An 18,804-nucleotide genomic window follows, 5' to 3' on the forward strand; every position below is an offset into this window, starting at 1 on the left:
TCGGTGTATGTGCGTGTGGGAGGGGTGGGGGGTGTGGGTGTGTGTGTGACGGTGACATACATATATCTAAAGATAAATATATATATATATGTGTGTGTGTGTGTGTATATATATATATATATATATATATATATATATATATGCATATCTATCTAGCTAATCTGTCTTTCTATGTCTTTCTCTAGCTAGCTATCATCTCTCTCTATTTTTTATTATTATTATGGAAAATGAATGCAGTCAAGACCACTAGTCTTTGTAAAAAATGCATTTTACTATGTACAAGCATACTCATATGCAGGTTCTTCCATCCTACCATAAAAATCCGGAGGATTAACTTATAACACTGCAGTTTCTAAGGCATAGTTTTAAGATTCTGGAAACATGCTAAGAAAGTAAGACTCTCACAGGACCACAGGATCATAGGAGGTTACTACGCTAATGGCCCCAGGGCCCTTGCAAACCTAGCCAAGAGTTTCTTCCCAAAAAGAAACCTCAGTCAGCACCTGTCACCCCTGTCAATGAGGGACACAGGAGGAACCCCCTGGGACAAATTTGTGGTTTCCCATTTACTCATCAAGGTTGCGCTTGAAGATGGTCAGCGAGGTACTCTGTTTGACATGTATGGGAAGTCTATTCTGAGCCGGGGCAGCCTCTGGCAGACAAACATCTCTCCATCAGGTTTTGCTGATATCGCATATTAGATTCAGGCCTTTCAAGTGGGTAATGTGCAAAGAGTTAGACTTACGGATATGAAGCATCTCTAGTAGGGCACGGTTTGAGATTGTCTTGTCGGTTTGACACAGATGACATCTGAGCAATCTGTATGATACTGAGTAGACTGATAGTGATTTGAGCCTGTCCACATAGGAAAGGTATTGGAGGCCATGGATTCTCTTTGTGAGGTATTTCTTTGGCCTTTCCAGTTTGTGCAGATGTTTGGAGAGGTACAAGCCAAATGGGGCGTTATACTCAGTTATTGGTTTAATGAGAGAGGGGTATAGAAAGGTGATAACCTCCTTTTTTCTGGATGCAATCCCTTTACTTATGAGATGAACCAAATAAAAGGCTACATGATGGTCAAATGTGAGATTGTTGTCAACCCAAGTACCAAGGTCTCTCACCACAGGTTGTGTGCTTAGGGGGTTGCTGCTGATGTGGTAATCCGTAGGGGCCAGGATTTGCAGAATGGTATGATGATACATATTTTTGCATTTAACTTGAGCCCATGACTTTTGCACCAATTGTTGCTGTGAGACCTTCTTGCAGTATGTTAACATCATTTGGGGAGTCAGTCACAGCACTCAACTTACAATCGTCTGCAAACTTTTCTGTCACAGTCCTTTTGCCTTTGCCTGGACCTCTGAGAAGTAGATGCCAAACGGTAAGTGTCCCAGGACAGATGCATGGGGAACACCATTAGTGACAGGTCTGCTATCAGAGGTGGAGACACCTATTTTGATCTTGTAGGTCCTGTCATTGAGCCAGTTGACCACCCACTTGATGAGATAGGGATTTACACCAAGTTGTGTTAGCTTTTTGATGATGCCCAAGTGGGGGATTATGTCAAATGCCTTGGCCAAGTCAAGGTAAGCTGTATGTACTGACTTTCTCTCATACAGTGCCTTGGTGACAGTCTCAAAGAAGCCAACCGGGTTCAACAGGCAAGATCTGCCCTTGGCAATCTGAAGTGGGTGGTGTCAAGTGCTTGGAGACTGCCTATGCCCTTGTTTATGAGAGCCATAGTAATATACTCCATGACGTTACAGATCAGACTTGTCAAGCTAATGGGGCGATAGGCATTACCTTTGTGGAAAGGGATGAGAATGGCAGTTCTCTGTTTTTTTGGAATAAAGCCTGTAATTAGGCTGTGGTTTAACAGAGTGTTCAATGGTGAAGCTAGTTCTTGCTGGAGATAGTGCAGAATACAGCCTTGGATACTATCAGGTCCCATGGAAGCTGTGTTCTTTGCCTTGAATAGGGGCTTTAACACTTGATCTGTGGAGATGTGAGGTGCAGGACAAGTATTGGGGATGTCAAAAGGGCTTTTGGGAGTGACATAGGGGTGAAGTTAGCGCTGAACCTGTCTGCTAGCAGGTTGGCTAAGTCATCAGGATCAGTGTAAGTGATACCATTAAGTACTAATTTGGAACACACCTGGGCTTTGCCATGGAGGTTCCTGACGTAACTGAAGAAGGCTTTGTGGTTTCCCTTTGTTTCAGAGGCTAGTTTCAATTCAAAATTGGTCTCTTCATTAGTGATCTAATTTTCTTGTTGAGGCTAAGGAGGGCATTTTTCCATTTGGAACTTGTTCCTTTTTACCCTTGGACAACAGTTTCTATCTTTTGTTGTGAAGCCTGTTGATAGAAGATGTCCACTAGACAGGTTTGTGTTTCCCTGAGGAACAGGTTTTAGTTCTGTTGGGTATGGCTGAGTCCATGCAGTTATACAGGTGCTTGTATACTGCACTGGCATACTGTTCAGCATAGTTGTCTGCATCCTGTGAGGAGGTCATTGGTGTGAAGCTACTGATACCCTCCCTTAGGAGGTTGTAGTCAGCTTTTGAGAAGTTTTTAGCCTGATTACAGCTGGGGAGTTTGAGACAAACTGGTCTAGTACATTAAAACTGATGAATTCAAGGAATCGTTGGGTGAGTGCATTAATGCAGGAATAGTTCTCCCAGTCTATAGTGGGGTAGTTAAAGTCACCAAGGATCAGGGTGTTAGGGGGTACCTTGATGGAGTCAAGTAGCTCCATGTAGAAGGAGTAGGTGTCCTGAGTCATGGACGGGGGCCTATAGCTGGTTATAACTTGGATGGGTGTCTTGCCAACTGTCCATTGCACCTGATGTAGTTCCAGTAGATCATGCTGGCAAACCAGTCATGGATGTATGCCTGTCCTTAATGAAGACAGAGACTCCACCACCCTTAGTCTTTCCAACCTCATTTTGGGGTCAGAATGTATGGAATGAGGTATAGCCTGGTAAGGCAAGGGTGCTCTTTGCAGCCCTGAACCAAGTTTCCTTGACCGCACAGATATCAGCATCTTCCAGTGTGAGGAGGGCCACCAATGAGTGCATTTTTAGGTTAAGGCTCCTAGCATTCAGCAGCATGACCTTCAATTTGCTTTTTGATAGATCTTTTATGTTGGAAGATTTGTCTTTGGGACATAGAGTTTTCAGGTAGTACACTTTCTGGCCTCATCTTTCAGGTGTTATCTCACCATGAATAATGCCTTCTCCAGAGCTACTGTCCTTGCAACTGGGCATCCTTAACAAAAGGCTAACACTCACTACTTATTTTTTCCTCAGTCCCCTTTTTAATCATTCATAACTGCTTCATTCAGCAAGCCAGTTCTGTCTAATAATAAACAGTTTCACTCTATTTTACAGTAATTGCAACAAAAGAAAAAATGCCAAACTTAAAGTTACAGCACCATATCTTAACAGTCCTTTATAAGTTTATTATAACACTAGTCCCAGGTATAGATACTATTTAGTCTACCATTTAGAGATATTTATAACACATTGGATCACAACCATTTTTGACTGATAAAAGCTACCAGGCCATGCTACAATGGCCTCACTAACTTGAAACCCTCAGCTTTGTGCTAGGTAGATGGCCTATAAATAGTGACCATTTGAAATGTCGGGACTTGTAAAGTGAAGACTGAATGACTGGAAATCTAAATGTACTGGTAATCTAAATGCACATATACTAAGTCAGAGATTTCCATTTCTCAGAATATTACCTTTTCTTTGAGGTATGGAAATATTAAAGTTGATATTTCGATTTGGAGGTGTGGGGGGCCTTTCCCCACATTGGAACTCTGCAAAAAACAAGTTTAAAGGAGAGCAGTGCTGGTCCATAATCACTCTTCTCTTGTATTTTCAGTTATTATTTTAAGCATTTCTCCCAACATTTTAATAGGGACCCCTAATAAATTCTCGGTAGGTCATCTGTAATGTAGCACATCAAATCAGGCCAGAGCCATTCTTTACTTTTGGGTGACCATAGCTCCTTCAGTGTAACTAAGACTTGTTTTTTACAACATTCTCACTATGACCTCAGACCTGTTCACTGGGCTACAGTCATTGTTTATGATATAGTTATGCTTCTGACAACCACTATGACACCCACATTTCTCTTAGATTTTGAAAGTGACAATGTGGGATTGCTGAACTCATTTTGTGACCTCTCTACTATATCTCTTTTAAGCCACATCTGTACTACTTCCTGTATAGCCTTTCTTTGGAGGTCTTGGGGTCTGCTACTCTGTACGACTTCATACTAATCTCTTCTCCTAAAATTGCCTTACCATTTTCTGAATCAAATTTGTTTGGAGAGGCAGTTCTAAACGTATTTCTTTTTCTCCATAACAAAAAATATGATTACTTCTTGTTTCTGTGGTTTAGAAAGTGTATTATATATATGAACTGTTGTCATAAGAGTCAGTTCTCTTTCTTTATTAGATTCACTAATCTCCGCTGTTAAACCAACCACAGAAATTTATGCTTCCTTCCTTCCATAGTCTCAGGCAATTAATAAACAGTGCATAGTCCAGACATCTCGTACTATTTTGCCAAACCCTATAGCTTATCTCACTTTTTCTATTTTGTCAAATAGAACTTGTCCGTAAAGTTTCTTCTGATCGAACTACATTTATAATTTAGTCTCCAATTTTAAATGCCCTTTGTACTTGTACTTATGTTATACACCCGCTATTGGATACATAAATCATGTCTACCTTGACATGACAGGACTAGTCTACCTTCCAGAAATTGACATCTTCCCAGATCTGTTGGAAACATGGCATACATTTCTTGTTGCGGAAATCTTTCAGGTGCTCATTGGGATAAAACAGATACCTCTCCTGCAATGAAGTTTTGTAATTCCGCTTTTTTATTTACAGGTGCACAAAACAGCTAGTTTCTTTACTAGCACTGCAGAATTTTTCTTTTTCTACAGGGCATGCTGTACACACTCTTGGAGGTTTACACTGCAAACCACTTTGATGTTTTGAACAATTGCTTCTGTGCAGAGTTTCTGGACAACCTTTGCTAGTGTCACGTGTTCTGTTTGAAGTGCTCTGATTACAGTTTTCTTCCTTTCTCTGTCTAGTTCAATTAATAATTTCACTGCATTCAGTTGTTTAGGAAGTCTGTTACTTGTAATACTTTTTTATCTTGCCCAGTAAAATTACTTTTTATTACATTTGGTGAAGTATCATTTTGGCCCATAATTCCATACTTTAAACATATTATTCCTAGCCAGTGACTGTGGTACAGTGAGTGGACACTTAATTACAACTCAGATGGATGAGTCTTGATTAGTGGCCCTAGGACTGGATGAGCAGGTTAGGATGGAAAGGTGTGGCACATTAGCCTCTCCTGGGTAGGGATGTGGGGGTATGGGTGCTCAGTGAGCACATGGGGTAGTATGATTTCTCTGGCAGATATTGTGGAAACTGCCACCCCTGCTTGAAGATGGGAAGGCAGGGCTGCTAGCCATTACGGCTACTTCTAGAAGTAAAGGGCAGCCAGCATGGTCAGATCATTGCATGCCCCCTTCCCTTGTGAACCAGATATGAAAATGGGCTGTACTGCAAACAGAAAAACTCACACCAGTGCCTGATGGCTGCATAAATTATGCCCCCTGGCAGCCAACCCTCACCTCGGCGATAGGGAATGAATGGGGTGATTGGCTGGGAGAGGTTAATGATAAGCTGACAGTGGGGACATTAACCCACAAAAAAACACAATTCTTGCTGCTCCCAACAGTTTCAATTTTGACACAAGTATTAGGATACTTAACCTAAGCTCTTTCTTGTTTGAGCATGGAGATGTTGCTCTGTATTGCTGATGCATTTATACAATCTAAAGTTTCTGTACCCTTCTTCTCAACCTGCTTTTGTTGAATGTCTTGCTTTACTTTGTGTATAGTGTATGTCTCTTTTTCTAAACTACACTTCTTGTGATTTACTTTTGTTAGAATGCTCATGTTTGCTTCAGTACATAATACTGGTAAACAAGGTTTGCTGCTCATTTTGGGTTCCACTGTTTTCTGTTCTACCATCTTGCCATTCTAATTCTGAATTGCTGCTCTGAGGAATGTGTTGTCCTGACTGCACAAACTATCTTTCCATGTTCTGTGCTTTGGTCAAGCATGTAAGCGTAGTTAGACACTTTTTTGTGTTTGTAGGCCATGTCACTCAGTGAACCAAGCCACTTTGGAATTTAAAATATGAAGAAGTCAGCTCGTCTTGTTTAGTTATTTCAACTACAACTTCAATTATATTTTCCCTTGTTCCTGTTAATGTGTAAATTCCTAATACTGCATTCTTAAAATGTAACTGGTTTACTTGTAGGTCAGCTAGCTCTGGAGTTGTGGCACGGTCATAATGTCATGGGGTAAAAGCTCATGCCTCTTCACCTGCCATTTCAGGCACTGGGGCCTAAGCATTCACCAAGATGATGCAACCTGTACCAATATTCTTCAGTAAAATTTGCCATCTCTGCCTTATCTGATTTTTCTTGTTTATTTTCTTCATGAATAAGATGATTAGAGCCCTCTTCCTTTTCCTAAGAGCTCATATGTTTTGGTTCCACAAGGATATCTAGACTTTGTTCAAGGTTATCTTGGGTCTCAGTATACTCTATCCTGTCCTTTCTTCTCCATTATAGGTTCATAGGTTGGTACTAGGCTATCAGCCCTAGGGCCTATACAAGCCTAGCCATAACAATTCCCTGGATATCTCTTCCCACGATATTTACTTTCCTGGACCCCTGTTTACTTCCCTGGACCCCTTGTCTAGTAGCTCATCTTCTCTTTTGCAGAGACTGAATGCCAGTCCTTCAACTTCTTTTTCTTCTCTGAAATGACAACCCTTTCTTTGTACCTTTATGGTTTGCAACAGTATACTAAGATATTTTATGTGTTCTTACTCTTCAGTGCATGTCAAGTATTTCCTCCCGCCTTTTTCCATGTTGAGCAAATGCATGTTCCTGCCTTACACTGACAGGATTGTCTTCAAAAAGGAGTACATTTTTCCTTTCTAAATGCTTCTGCCTTTTCTCCATCTGAACTAGCACTTTGTGGTGCATTGGCTTTTAACCAAATGGAGGTTCTAGTCCCCACAGAGGAGTTTACTACTTTTGTTAATGAGTCTAATCAATACATCTCACTTCTTTAAAACTATGAGTGGATATTTTGAGCAATATATTACATTGCCTTTTCCCCATCCTGATTATGAGGGAGTGGGCTTTCCTTCTTCCTTCTTAATAACAATAAGCATATGTCAAAACATCTCCAGTAGATCTAACAGTGTTTCTACAGAAATTGTTTATTTTACTGTCTTAAGGTCAGGTATTTTATCAACAGATTTTATTCTGTTCATTGTCTTAATGTGAGGAATGTAGGTATTAGTAACAGGCTTTCCTAATTGTTTCATATTATTAATTCCCTTAATAGTAACCCCCTGTGGACTACTTTCTTGTATCTGAATGCTGATTTCCTTTTGCTATAACTTTTCAGATAGAGGAGAATGTCTTCCTATCACTATATCATATCCCAAGTCAGGAGCCATAGTAGCAGGAGCTACACATTCCCCAAAACAGTATGTATATCTGCACGAAACCCATGACAATTGTGTATCATTAACACCCCATGTGTGTCTTTCACACCAAAACCAAAACATCTTGTATCAGCAAAAATGTATTTTTTTCTGGATACAGTATGCTCCTGGCTGCATTCCAGCTCACTATGCATTCACTTTTCATAGACGTAGCCTTGAGTATATGCATTTACATTTTCATTGTTACTTCATCCATAAAATCTTAGAAAGAGCTTTCTTATTGCTATTTTTAATGAACACACTTTTCATACACTTTTAATACAAGTATTTCAGCATGTTCTAGTGACATATCCCAGCTCACTAGACTGCAAATAATTGCATCATATTGTTAAACATTGTTTCGCTCCTTTTCTTATTACTTCTATTAGCAGCATGAACGCAGTCAATATTTATACAGTTTAATGTTTTTATTTATTTGTTAATAGAGTAACCCACAGGTCAAATATGCCATTTCCAAGGGCCGGCCTAGAAAAACTGTTTGGTTTAATGACCTGTTCAGTCACACAGTTAGAAAATGCTTGTGGGAGGAATCAAGCTATGCGCCCTAGACTACAAGTAACAGACCTTAGTCTTCAGGACACTGACTGCTAGGTTTAATCAAATCAGTGCAAACTATTTATCCCCTTTGGTTTTATGACAGTCCAGCAGCAGGGACAAACAGGCACACTTGTCAAAAATTGTGTCTTTCTTTTTTAGGGAACTGCAACAGCATATCACAAGATTTTTTTCATTCATTTAGGGAAATTGTACTTTCAATGCAGAAATGTAATGCAGCCAAGACAATCACTCTTTAGAAAAATAATGCACTTTATTGTGCAAAGAAAATCTCAACTGTAAGTTGTTGCAAGCAAACATAAAAATCTTGCAGTCTAATTCCCAGCATAGCAGTACCTTAAATACACTTTATGTTGCTGGGAACAGGCTTGAAAAGGAAGTCCCTCCTGGGGTCTCAGGAAGAACAGTTTCCAGCTTCCTCTATCAGGTCCTCTTTTACTGGGATGATCTCTTCTCTCAGATACGCTACTTTGATTGCTAAGCTTCCTCCCAAAAGGCAAGCACTGTCTGGTAGATCTTTCATGCGGTGAACCAGCTCTGCCTTGTACAAAAGGTTACTCGAATTAAAGCAACATACACATATGCTGATGTGGTTTAGTCATATCCAACTCTTTTTGACTTTTAGAACTGTAGCACATAACCAGGTCTGTCTATCAAAAACTGCTTTTTCAAGTTCTTGCAAATTCACATTCAATACTTTAGTAATGCTGTTCATGTACCTTAGCCCCATTCTACTTTACTTTCAATATTTCCCAGTAATACTATCAGTGTCTTCTCCAATTAATCCTGTCTTCATGTTATATGCTCAAAGTATTTAAAGCCTTCCAGTGAATAGTCTGGATTTATTTCTTTCGGTATATACTGGTTCAATCTTGTTGGGAGTCCAAAGAATTCGCAAAGATTTTTCTATCATCAGAGTCCAAAATATTAATTTTCTGGCAGATAGCTTTACTCATATTCCAACTCTCACAGCCATATATTACTACTGAGAAAATCATAGCTTTGCCTAAATGGACCTTTGTTGACAATGTGATGTCTTTGCTCTTTAAAACCTTGTTCAGATTTGCCATATCTCTCTTTCTAAAAATTGAGCATCTTTTAATTTCATGTCAGCAGTTACTATCTATTTTTCCCTACCTCCATTGCCTTTTGCTGTTAACTTGAATCCACATATTCTCCATTTATTTGCAAAGAATTGATAGGGGCTAGAGGACATCCTTTGAATTGTTTTGGTGTGTGCAACAAACCAGGTTTACACTTTCTAGTTTCACATTCATCAGCAGGATCTTCAGCTGTTCCTAACTTTCAGCCATTAGAGTAGTATCATCTGCATATCTGATGTTAATAGTATGTCCGGCAAGTCTGATTCTAACATCTGCTTTATCTATTTATTTATTTCTGTTTGTTTTCCAGGTCACAGCAGTGAATCTTCGTGCACCTTTTTCGCATCTAGCCCAGGAGTGGTGCCTAGTTAAGTGACTTACTCAAATCAGTACTTAATAACAAGAAGGGCGGTGCAGTGGTTAGAGTTGTTGCCTCACAATGAGAAATTCTCTGGCTCGATTCGTGGCTGGGGTGCATTCTGTGAGCAGTCTGCATGTCCTCCCTGCATTCATGTGGGTTTCCTCCCACATTCCAAAGACCTACATCTGGAGCATTTCTCCCTGTGTCTGCTGAAAATGGGCTCAGTCCCAGTCAGACTTTCCCAGTAAATAAATCAATAATATATATTCAGTGTATTAATTTAATAAATAAATAACAATATACAACCTCTCCTTAGTCCTTTCCCAGTCTTAATCAGTCAGTTCTGGGTGTCACAGTCCTTCTCATGTGTTTCTTCGGTATGTTACTACTACCTTGTCTTCATATCCTTTACTTCTGTTAGGTCCCTCCATCTTTGTCTTTTATTGTGTTTATTTTTACCAGGAAGTTGCCCTTCATATCACCTGCCTTCTTGATCAGATCTCTTGTCCTTCCCTTTCTATTGTCTTCTTCCAATTCTTTTCACTGCTGACTTAAAACAGCCTCCTTGTGTCTTCTTGCTATTCTTTGAAATTCTTCATTCCATTTGACATATTTTTCCCTGTCTCCATTGCCTTTAGATTTCTTCCTTGGCCACTTTTAAAGCCTCCACAGGCATCTAGTCTACCCTATTTGTCTTCTTTGTATTTGAAATATTTTTTATGCCACTTTCTAAGTAATATGACAATCTGATGTTGATAGTTCTTCAGGTATTCTATATGTCAAAGGAAAAATATACTTTAAAAATGATCAAAACACAGTAGGTTCAGGTTAAGGCACTTTAATCTTGCATCAAGGAGACAAAAACGTGCTAATACAGAGTTTGTCTAACCAGAAACGGGAAATACTTTCATTTTTATACATTCTTAAACTGGTTATGTCCTACCAAGCTGACGTAACAGATTACCACCTTTTTCATCATCATCTGTTGACCATCTTTCCCATGAATTTCTGCTGATTTATCAATTTTTATGTGAAACTTCCTGAGGAAAACAACATGGCCTTGATTACTCCCAGTTAGATACATGTTATGTTACCATTCAAGATACTATGGCTAACTCAAGCACAATGCTAGCAGTTCATTTCTCTAATAATCCTTTGGATACTTTATCTCTAAGTTACTGCAGCTGCACATGTTCCCATCCTTCGAACAGAGCTAATTGCCTAAAATCATTACATTTACAGAATTTAGAATTGTTCATTCATTCGTTCCTGACCTAGCAGATAAGCACCTGCTTCTCAAGTACATTTCCAAAAGGCATAAACATGAATATTGCTGTGCTAGCAGTTACTAGGTCAGAGGGCAACCTGCAAGTTTCAGAAAGCATACTGCAGTTTTCAAAAAGCATCTTTTTCAGTCCCATATGAAACTCAATTTGTATAAAATACAGTGCATGAAAAATAGAATGAAAAACGTATTAAAATACTTGGTTATTAATTGACATTAAGCATACACACATTAATACATATTTTTTCTAACATTTCCCTCCTGTTAATACTTTTTTATTCTATTTTCAAAAAAGAATAATCAGTTTGCTTCTTTTCCTAACCTCTTCCACTCAGGATTTGCAGTTAAGAAAGTCGTTCAGTTTAAACTTTTATGAAAGTGTTTCGCATTCTAGCAGCTCTTCAGATTCAGTACTTTGATACATAGTCTCAGATACGGATATATCTATGAATTCTTTAATTAATCTCTTCATGCAGGGATTCTACAACAAACACAAACTCCTATTAGGAGTAATCCTACCCCAATGGCAATCAATATGTTCATAAAGATGGAACCCCACCCCCCCAAATGCATTCTAGAAAAAGTCTGTCGGAGGGTTTGGGCCTGGCTTGGTCATGGCCGACACTTGCTGAATCACCTCAAGATGATCATTAATTTCATGCTGATGGTCAGGAATAAACACACAGCATTCTTCTTTGATTAAAGCGCAAGTCCCACCCCTCGCCGCTAGGGTGAAGTCAAGAGCCATTCGGTTTTGGAGTACTACAGTTCCCATGGCATTCAGTTCATCAGTTATCAGTTCAAGAGCAGAAAAAGTCACATTACTCATTACTTCGAGAAGTTTCAACAGTTTTCGCAGCTCCCATATCGATTTAACTGCACCATATGTAGGTAATATACCTGCCCAGGATATGACAGCATCACTCAAGTCCATGTCTACAAGTTTGGTTCCCACATCACAATGGTCTTTCCAGCCCGCTTCGATCCGTCCCACTGGATTCTCAGGTTTCTTAACAGTTTTTTTGGTCACGTCTCGGGTATTCCGAATATTTCCCTGAGGCAAAGCCGCAGTGTGTCAGATGGCCGGAACCAGGTACTCCAAAAAACAACTGCCAGACCAATTCTCAGGTAACCATTTATATACCTTTTTACCACACACAAAATAACAGTCCTCTACTTTAGTTGTTACTTTGTTACAAAATGACTGCCCTGCATGAAACATCTTCTTATCTATTACAGATAACTGTTTAAAAAGTATAGGATTGCATTGTACCTGATCAAGAGTTTTATGCATAGATTTCAAAAATGAGTCAAAATCTGTACTACAAGATCCACTCAAATCATTTGGTTTTCTATAACATTTATACTGTACTGTAACATTACACTTACTCCATCCTACTTGGATGGTGTCATTTTTGTAAGAACATACAATTCCTTTTTGTGTCACAGGCAAATACAGTACTACTTTATCATGTGCTTTAATAGCAACTGTGTCAAAAAACAGATTTTCCCAGGTCTCATTGACCCCTAGGGGGATAGCAGTCATCAATAAACCCCTGTATGCTGTTGGTATAACCTTACAGACCCAGCAGTTCGAAACATTAAAAGTCTCAGCATACACACGTGTAATTGACTGATAAGTATTAAAGTTCGGATGCCAGTCTATGTTTGGTTCATTGCGTCTAATCAGTTCAACTTTTGTGGCAGGAAAAAGGAGTGGCCACAACAAAAAGAACAGTGTGATTAGCATAGCAATTAAAATGATCATACAAGTTTTCTGAGGTTGCTCAATGTCTCTATTCACTCTATACCTGGCCATTGTTTTCTCGTTGTTCAACAGTAACAAGGTTTTTGTCCAATTCAAAGTTCTTAACCAGTTTACAGTGCGTCAAATGAATCCAGGAAGCTCACTCTGCGATCTTGACTGCAGTGGGTGTCGACAGTAGTACCTGGTACGGACCTTCCCACTTCGGAGAACTCCAATTCTTTCACTTCACAATCTTCACCCAGACCCAGGTGCCTGGGGCTACTGGTGCTTCCAATTTCGGTTGTTCTTTATCTGAAACAGAATTTAACTGCAAAAGTTTGTTATTCAAAAATCTCCTCATATACCCTGCAAGTGAACTATCAGCCTCCTGCTCTGCAGACATGAGAGGTTTCCACTGAGGTGTATAATATGCCCTCCCAAAGTTTCAAAAGGAGTTAATCCCTTTGCATTTGGAACAGTTCTCATACTCAACAGTGCTAAAGGCAAACAGTGCACCCAGTTTTTCTGTGTCTCAGTTATCAGCTTCCTAAGCTTGTTCTTCAACACCCCATTATGCCTCTCTACTAACCCTGCAGATTGGGGGTGGTAAGCGCAGTTATTTTTCAACAATATTCCAAAATAACGACTGAGTTGCTGTACTGTTTGGTTCACGAAATGTGTACCGTTATCACTATAAATCTTTTCCGGTATGCCAAACCTGGGTATAATTTTTTTTAACAAGGACCTTTGCAACAGTAGCTGCATCTGGATTTTTAGTCGGAAAAGCTTCTACCCATTTGGAAAACATATCTATAATGATAAGGCAATACTTTTTATTCTCGCATTTATTCAATTCTATGAAATCCATACAAATAGTATGAAACGGATACGGTGGTGTAGGGAAACTCCCTTGCTTAGGCTTCAATGCCCCTTGTGCGTGATGCTTGTTACAAACATGGCATGCTGCACAAAAGCTTTTTGTATAATTTGTAAATCCATAGGTTGTATTCACTAACTGTACCATCCCCCCCTGTTGAGACATGGCTCTGCCCATGGCTCAACAACGCTGCATATCTAAAATTAGATGGCAAAATTGGTTTCTTTTCCTTGGAGATGTACAGTCTCTTTTCAAGGATTGCTCCTCGTTTTATCCACTTCTGTTTTTCTAAATTTGTAGTAAGTGTCTGCATTGTTTTTAACATTTCTAAATCTAAGATCTCAGAGGGTTGTAATTCCTCACTCAAAAGAAAAGCTTCTGTGGCTGAAGCTGCTTGTTTTGCAGCTGTATCAGCCCGTGCATTACCTTTTGAAATCTTATCCTGTTGCTTTGTATGAGCTAGGCATTTGCAAATAGCTACTTTTTTAGGTAACTGAATAGAATCCAATAGATCTAAACTAAATTGTGCATGATTAATTGGTTTACCAGTAGATGTTATCATTCCTCTATTTTTCCACTGCTGCGCAAAAACATGTACAGTAGAAAAAGCACACTGACTGTCAGTATAAATGTTCACTTTTTGACCTTCTGCTAAGGTACATGCCCTTGTCAAGGCCATCAACTCTGCCACTTGTGCAGATAAATTGTGTGGTAAAGATTTTGCTTCTAAAGTTTCAGTATCAGAAACGACTGCATACCCCACTAGAATCTGTCCTGTAGGACCCCTCCTGCATGAGCTGTCCACATAGTATGTCACCTCGGCATCATCCAAGGGAACATCCGTAAGGTCTTGTCTAGGTAATGTCTTTTGCTCAATCTCCTGCAGGCAGCAGTGCGGTTTGCCATCTGCTGGGGTTGGGAGCAAGGTTGACGGGTTCAAAGTTGTGCATCGTTCAATTGTCCTATGAGGTTGGCTCAACAGTATAGTCATACAGGAAAGATGTCTAGCAGGAGAAAGATATGCTACTTTTTCTTGCAGTAAAATAATTGCGACTGCATGAGGCACTCTCAATGTGAGAGGGTGGAATAACACTACTGAGGCTGAAGCCTGCACTGCCATTGCAGCTGCAACTACTGCTTGTATACAGTGGGGCAGGGACCGTGCCATTGGGTCTAACTGTAAGCTATGGGGCATTGCTTGTCCCCATGTTGCTGTGTCAATACTGATGTCATATAACCCTGCTTACAGTCTACAGTTTGAATAAATTGCTTATGATAGTTTGGTAATCCTAAAACTAAGGATGATGCTATCAGTTGTTTCAGCTTGCAGAAAGCTGCTTCTGCTTCTGGTGTCAGTTGTAATAAATCTTGTGCAGCCATCGGCTTTTTAAATATTAAATTGGCCAGTGGAGCAGATTCCAAAGCATAATTTGGTATCCAGCTTCGACAAAAATTAGTAGTTCCCAGGAAGGACATCATTTCCTTCTTGGTAGTTGGTTTAGGTGCCTGTAATATTGCAGTTTTTCTATCTTCGTCTAATATTCTACCTTCCTTGGATATTACATATCCCATGTACTTAACTTGTTTTCTCCAAAGTTGTAGCTTGTCCTTGTTTACTTTGTGACCTTGAGTAGCTAAAAACTGTAATAAAGCTATTGTGTCCTCATTGCATTCTTGCTGGGTGGGGGCTGCCAGCAGAATGTCGTCTACATAAAGTAAAATCTGACTACCTCTCGATGGGATAAATCCCGCCAGGTTGCTTGCCATTTCTTGTGCAAATATTGTTGGACTTTCACAATATCCCTGTGGTAATCTTGTGTATGTATACCGCTTTCCCTGAAATGTAAATGCAAACCAATATTGGCTGTCAGGGTGTATCGGTATTGAGAAAAATGCATTACTAATATCTACTACAGAAAAATATTTTTGCTCTGGCTTTAGATCATTCAGTAAGGTGTGTGGGTCTGGCACCGTTGGTGCCCTGGGTATGACTGCATTATTTACAGCTTGTAGATCTTGGACTATACGCCATTCCCCGTTTGCTTTCCTGACAGGAAATAAGGGTGTATTACATGGTGAATCAGGAGATTCTATTAAAACTCCTTCCTTAAGTAAGGCTGCTATTATAGGTTTGATTCTTATCTCTGCATCCTTTCTCAAGGGATACTGTCTCTTCTGGGGTCTAAAAGCTGACTTTGGTGTAATAGTATTTGGTCCTGCTGTTCGTATGAGTCCTACATCTGACTTCCCAGCTGACCAGAGAATGTCTGGTATGCTTCGCAAGGCTTTTTCCTCTTCTTCTAATAAGAGCAACACTCAGCTATTCTCACTAGCCTGTGAGTGCACAGCTGGGTGTGTCTGTGTAATCCAATTCAGTTTCTGTTTTTGTACTCCTTGTTCGGAGAGCTCTAATTCTGTCTGCTTTTCCCATCTTGTGACTTTCTCACCTAAGTCTGCCCATTTCAAATTTTTATCCTTAGTTAAGCTAACATGTGGCAATTGATTAGATTTGTAAAGTGCTAAAAATTCCTGGGGCAATGAACAGCTCACTACACTGTTTCCCTCTGCATCCCAGTACAAATTTCGTAACACTAGTCTGTTTACATGGTTCTGAAACAATTCCTGTTCATAATCTTTATCAGGTCCTGGTCCATTACAGTAATATAAAGTACAATGCAACAAATGCTGTTTGTCAATGTCGAGGGAGGGGGACTTACTGATGGCTACATTCATCAGTTCTTCGGTTACTGCCCCTGGACCAGTCGTAACTAAGTCCTGGCTGTACCAATAATATGTCTCACCCTCCGGTCGCACTACAAAAGTATCCATCTGTCGCTGTGCTTCCATACCCTGCATGGTTGGATCTACGGCTATGCCAAATATCTGCATTAAGTCTCTACCCAAAAGGTTTACTGGGCATTTTGCAGAAACCACAATTTTATTTCTCTGGGTCATCCCTGAAACAGGGTCTGTTATCGCTATGTAATGGGAGAGTGGCTCCTGATACAGTTGTCCATTAGCTGCCTTCACTAGTGTATAATCTGGTGATTCTGAATCTTCTGGTAATTTGGAAGGGTGTATCAGGGTCCGTGAAGCCCCTGAATCACACAAAAATTTGACTTCCCTCCCCTCTACCAGAAGCGTCACTTCCGGTTTTATATCTGCTAAGTAAAGCTCTAAACTCAATAAGGCTAAGTCCAAAATTTCATTTTCTTCAATGTCTGCAAATTCATGTACATCCTCTACCCCTTCTGTCACGTCCTCTACTCTTGCTATCACATTTGCACTTATCTTTTCCTGCTTATTTTCATTTAGTGATTCCTGACTATATATAGTCATTCTTCATCTTCCTTATTCTCTGTAGTCACCTTCTTATTTAGCCTGCAATCCCTTGCTAAATGTCCTTTTTTCCCCGCACTTAAAACATTCACCTTTTTTCTTTCTTTCTTCGAAATCTTCTGATTGCTTGTCAGATTGTTTATTTCCCTGGGCATTTTTCTTACCCTTTCTCCCAGTTTGTACTACAAATACTTCTGACCCATCTTCTGCCGAAAATACTTGAGTTTTCTTTTCTTTTCTTTTACTATTAAAATGTCTCTCTGCATGTCTAGCATATTCAAGTAATGGCTGTAATCTACTTGTACGATGATCTACCATGTGCTTTGTAATAAAGCTGCTAATGGGAGTTATACTACCCTTCAAGAATGCATTCTTTAACTGTTGTTCATATGAGGAATCTTGTGTCTGGTTTTCTGGTATCTGCATTCCAGTGGTTATTAAAACATTCTAACAGTCTAGCATAATATCTATCAACTGTTTCACCTTCCTGTTGAATGCATTGATTAATGCAAGTCCAATCAGCCCTAGGCTTCCACTTTTCAGAGATTCGGTCTGTCAGACCTTTCACTCTGCCATCCAGTTGTGCATTAGTATGTGGGAGTGGTCTAAGTTGTGCGTCACGAGGATTCCAGTCGCCACTGATCATGTGCCAATCTGGACCCACAATTTGTCTAACTACTTTTTCTACTTCTTCTCCATTCAAATGGTAACTTAATCTCATACCCTGTAAGTCTTCTAAAAACTTTCGAAAATTCACTTTTGGGTGGGGAATTCCCTCTGTGGCTTTCCGGATATCTTCCGGTGTCCACGGTCTATAAACTAAAAGAGTCGGATCCTGTCCTACCTGTCCTGCCTGAGGATTTGGTACTTCTATGAGTGGGCATATCTCTTCTTCACTCATAGCCTGTGGTTTTCTATTTATCTCACTTAATTCAATCTCCCTCCTCAAGTCGAGTGTTCGAGACCTTGTCTCGATAGGATCCCTAACAAACAGTTGTGATTTTGCAGGAACAGCTGGGTATAGCGGAGGTGGATCGGTTTGACCACTCTCTTCATATTCTGGTAAGTGAGGCGGAGGGGGCAAAGGAGGGGCCATTGCTATTACCAAGTTATTGTCTTCTTTTTCTAAGAACATTGTTTTTGAATTCTTTATTCTCTGTTCCCTGCGATTTGCTTCCTCAAGCCACCTATGCGCCTGAGGGACTCCTAATTGTCGTTGCTTTTTTAGTTGACCTTTCGCGTCTATTTTTAATTGCTTAACAAGTTTCATAAGTGCAAGTTTATCTAAATTACCATCAAATTTATACTTATCAACCCATTTTGTGTAATACTTAACATTGTCGGTACGCTGTAATTGCATATATTTCGTGTCTTCTGTTAGGGGCGGGTCTCGGGAACTTTTTGTGCACTGATTTCTCACTGTTGCCTTAGCTAAGCTGTAAATTGTTACGTAACCCTTTTTATCACGTGGTACCACAGTTCTATACCTTTTCACAGTTTATCTAGAATAACTGCCTACCTATTCTGTTTCCCTGATCTATGACAAAAACAGTAACCCCTTTTTCTGTCCCTGATCTGCACATGCAAATCTACCTGACAAAAACAGTTCTGTAATTAGTCCCTGATCTTAAAACAGAAATAAGGTAATTCCTCCATACCTGACCCTCAGTGAGTTGATCCACCGGATCGTTGACTCGTCCTCCAATCCCAGATCAGAAACAGTGGCTGGCCTCTTTCGAACGACAATTCAGTCGGAGGTCTTTCAAAGCAGAAGAGCCGATTTGGCCTCTTCTCCGTATGGATGCATGCCATCGGGCCCAATTCTGACCTAGGCCTAGAGCGAGAGGTACATTCCGGTCCGAAAGACCAAACTGTCAAAGGAAAAATATACTTTAAAAATGATCAAAA

This window comes from Protopterus annectens, chromosome 1.part1, assembly GCF_019279795.1.
Source record: "Protopterus annectens isolate FY-2018-M chromosome 1.part1, PAN1.0, whole genome shotgun sequence".
NCBI lineage: Eukaryota > Metazoa > Chordata > Ceratodontiformes > Protopteridae > Protopterus > Protopterus annectens.